The following is a 4,809-nucleotide window of genomic DNA, read 5'->3' on the forward strand; positions in this document are numbered from 1 at the left end:
TTCTGCTGGGAAGAAAATTATTTTCTGCGACACAGGTAGTCGGGAAAACATTCATAAGGTGATAAGCAAACAAAACATGACAAATGAGACTTTGAATCCAAAAAATGACGCCACAAATGTAGAATAATTTTGTAATTCTGCCTTAATAACAACCCAACTAAAGTCATTTCCAACTGTTTCCTGGCATGTGTTTTAGGGCACGCCTCAGTGCTGAATAGAGTCCAGTCTTTTTACTTTCCATTGCTTACTAATCTGGCACATCTTTGTTTGACAAAGTTGGATAGCGCAACGAGAAAACTGCAGTCTCCTCAAACGACATAATCCCAGCACAGTTAGAGTAAGGATGCAATTCTAGCGCCTTGAGCAAGCAGTTAACGATAGATACCTATGCTACGAAACAAGATAGATCACAAAGCTAATGATCATATTTTGCAGGCTTTCTATCAATATTGGTCTGTATCTACTAATAACCATGCTTACGTGTGTAGTTATTGTACTAAATGGGCCTTTCGCGTCCACTTATTACCCTTTTCACTGCCTCTCCAGAGATAACTAAGGACACACACACACACACCCCTCCCGCGCCCAGTACTATACTCATGTTGCCTCTTTACCCAAATCCCTGCCACTTCTGAGACAACTGGTGTAAAAAAATAATTGTGTGCATGTCACAGCGTCTATTGAAAGCTTACATAAGCACACAGAGTGCGCCTGGTAAATTTTAGACGAGTGCAATGCACGTTACTCCACTCGCGTCGCTTCGTTTTATCTCGGCAGCACAGCCATGGCGAGCCAGATGTGACCAGAGCTCCGAGCGAAGCCTTGTTGCCTGCCACTTTGTGCGGTGCTATCATTCTGAAAAGTTCTCCAAATGCCTGGACATCCTAATTAGCAGGATAATTATTTTGGTAATTAGTAAAGTGTTAATGTGCTTGTATTCGGCACAACTGTTTTTAGCGAATAAGGTAATCTTGGATAGAGAGTTTGCATGTCCTGCTGAGCATCGTTACCGTAAATTTCCGAGAGAACGCCCTCCCCTGAAACATCAGCTACCACACTTTAAGCGTGAAATATCCAACTTATTAAAACACCCAGAAGATCGCACTAGCTTCGATGCCTTTGAAAGCCCGAGAGGCTCGCTCCGCGAAAACGTCCCTCGACCACGAACAACGCCGATGTCTCGATTTCGAACAAAAGAGGCACGTGTCCAGTTTGACTGGCAACGAGAGGAGGAAGAGGCAGTAGATGGGAAGGAAAAAATTGTGGGGTGACTCCGTCTTGGCATCGTTTAAGCAGTTCGGCGTCTAGGCAAGCCATGACGGTTCTGAAGATGAGGTCAACCAACGCCTGGCCTCTGCGAGCATGGAACCGGTGAGGGGTCTCAAAGCTCAAGACAGCATGGCGGGCGAAGCGATGCAGCTTGTGTTTGACTCTGAGAGCGACACACGACAATGGGCGAACAAAATAACGACGAATCATCTATTCGTGTGTCAATGCGGTCTCTCATTTGTCCTTTAACACGTTTACTGCGTTGTAGGTCACCAGTGGGTCACGGCCTGTGTTCCTCCTACGCGGCAGCGAAGTTACGAGCATGCATCTGCTTGCAGATGCGATAGCTTCATCACACTTGAACGTAGTGACGCGATTCCTGTTGCATGAGGGTATAAGTGGCCAAAAGAATACTTTTCTGGTGTTAAATGCCATGACCCACTGGTGACCCCCGACGCACTCAATGAGAACGTTTTCATGCTGTGTGCGGTGACTCCACGGTGACCCACGCTCAAGTACACTCCATGATATACTGCCACCCAAGTCCAAAATGCAACTGATGTCTATTTGTATAGTATTTATTGCATTGGACGTGGGGCGGCGCTATTGTTTGCAAGGAGCAGAGTGGCGGCCTATTTCTCTATTCTGTTGCTCGCCAACATTTTGCCGCAGTTCTTGAAATGCGTCTCACTCGTATTTCCTGCTGCTCGCAAATATTTTCGCATTTTTCGAATAAACGCGCCAAACTTCAGCAAGAAAGATTGCAGCGCCATCTCTTTTGGAGCCAATGAAACAGGCATAGGCACATGGCCCACCGGTGGGTCACGCTGCACCTGCGAGATTTGCCGAATGGCCCACTGGTGGGTCACTGCGCACGTAAGGCAACACCTCAAGAAGGCATGCCGCAGCGATTGAGTTAAGCACTTGACCTGAAAGTGCGCAAATCTCATATTTTTTATTTAGTACTCCGCAGCTTTGGTTAGCGGTGTGGCCATTTTTTTTTTTGAAGTTGTTTCACACCTGACCCGAAAGTTCGTCCAACCCGTACTGTTCACTTGATATCTCTGAAATTTGGGTGGGCGTTCTTTCGCACCTTTACAAAACTAATAAAATTTAGGCAGAAATGAACATGAAAAGAAAAACACAGGGGTTCCGATACAAGAAGCCTGAATTAATGTGAAGTCACTTTAAAGAGGCCACGAAGACAAAATGCAAGTTTGGTTTATTTGAAAGATTGCCTCGCTAGAATAACACTGACCTCTCTTTTCACACAAACGTCACTCAAATAAGCTCTACAATGAGGGGAGAAGTGAATGGCCGTGCAACCCACTAGCTCATTTCCTGCACTAAAGGCATTAGACCTGTGGCAGCTGTGCAGTTAGTTGGCTGAGGTCGTCAAAATCAAATACAAGTTGGGGAAGGCTTACAAGCTTCTAGAACGAGCTATTTGCACTTAAATTTATCGCATATTCCTTTTATACCAGTAAGATTGGTGTGGTAAACGGCGGAAGTTACAAACGTAGACGTAAGCATAGAAGCACCAGTGCGCACTGTGTGCATTATGCCGGTTATAGTAGCTGCACAGCCGTTCCGTGCGTCGAGCTTACACTGGTGAACTGGCATAACCGACATTGCCTTTTGTAACTCTGTCGAGCATACCCAATATTTCATGAAATGATCACTATCAACTGTGACGAAAACTAGCCAGGTACAAATCCGGCCATAAACAAAGCGAGTGTAGACAGTGGTTCTGAGAACTATCGTGGCGCCATCTGGGAGGACGAACAGTAAGTGAAGCAACAAAACATGTTTGGCTGTTCGCTGCCGCCCCGAACACCGTACCAACAATCGTTTCAAGTACCTGCCCTGGATGCGTCATTGCTGACATCACAGGACACTTTATTTAGCAAGACAATTAAAATTTTGCCTTCCAATGTTTAATTTTGAGTGAATAAAGCATCATCTGCTGCCGGCTGGGGGCATTATAAAATGCCGAACCTTTCGAGTAAAACAAACTCGTATTTTGTCTTCATGGCTCCTTTAACTGACCCGTCTGGCATTTTTTTTTCTTCAATCCTGTCACCATTACGTCCATACCTTAAACAATCAGAACAAGTTATCGCATACTCATTTCCTTCACGGTAACTTAACGTCCAAGGTGAGCAATGTTACTTCTACACGGTTGTTGCAAGATGCATCTGTAACTGCTCAACACGTCCCTGCAGGAAATTCCCGCAGTCGTGCTCAGCAGCACTCCGTTAGACATCCACGTCCCCTTCAAAGACGTCGTCAATACGTGTCCCACAATATGCAGTTTGCACTTTGCGATTGTTGCTTAGACAAACAAAGGTTGCACCGTTCCACAAAGAAGAGACACCAATCATGGACCAGGCATTCAAAGAACAACAGGGGGACTTAGCTCCTCGCTTCATGCACGTTCATTTAGCCAACGATCCTAAAAAAAATGGATGCGTATCTGCTCCTTTCGTTGCAAATGTCAACAGAAGGATGCCTCCCTTGTGTTTCCCGCTCATCTGTCATGCTGCTCCTCCCAAGATTCCTCCCCAGAGGTTTGCTCAAGTCAGTTTAAATTTACTGCGTTCCCACTGCTCCAGGCCAGATGCCAGCACTGCCATACGGCGGAGACGCGTGTGACTCAAGGCACCGTACTCCAACATTGTTAGTTAGTAGCGCATCTGTCTCGTCGTTCTTCGCTTTTTCTGTCCTCGTTTGTAGTGCTAGTTTTTCCTTAAGCAATGAACCAACTAGCCCAACAGCATATTTTACTGAACTCCAACATTTATAGAACCCCGTTGCCCTACTCCACGTCCGTTCCAAGCAGAACGTGGAACCTATCCAGTGGAACCTTTCGTTGCTGTTGCCATTTGATTTCTTTAAATGCAGCTTGGATCTATAGTGGCGCGGGTGACTGCAGGCGACGGAGTGAACTTTTTTGTAGTATTTCATTTGCTATCACAAAAACCAAGCATCCATAATTTTTTAATAAAGGGACACTGCAAGTACCACTTACGTATTGATTTTCAGCCTCATATTTGCGTAATCACTTGTTCTCGTTCAACAATGTTGACAAGTATAAACATTGCCACCGGACTTGGACATTTAGATTTGGCTGCAAGTATATAGGACTATTGCGCAGATTCAGCTTCACTTTGGCCGGGTGGCTGAATCGAGTCGCAGACAGGCAGACAGACATATGGACAGACCAAAATCTCAGCGTTTAAGTAGCCCATGAAAGGCTATTGTCTTTAAAAGCTAATCACGCACAATCGAACCTGTATCCACGCGTTCTTGCTAAGACATCAATGATTACTAAAAGGTTCCAATGATATCCCCACTTTTAGTGCATCTGGGTGTCCTTGTATCCCTTTTTTTTTTTAAATTCTGAAACCCATGAGTTTGCTGTCATCTGACACAATGCTTTAAACGCAATATGAATTCTTTCGATGCCAGCTGGCAAACAGCTGCTTTTTCCAGAAATTCAACCTGTGACAGCGTGTGAGAAAATTAGTGCGGACACAA

This window comes from Haemaphysalis longicornis, unplaced genomic scaffold, assembly GCF_048455015.1.
Source record: "Haemaphysalis longicornis isolate Haplotype H1 unplaced genomic scaffold, Haemaphysalis longicornis Haplotype H1 scaffold_88, whole genome shotgun sequence".
Lineage (NCBI taxonomy): Eukaryota > Metazoa > Arthropoda > Arachnida > Ixodida > Ixodidae > Haemaphysalis > Haemaphysalis longicornis.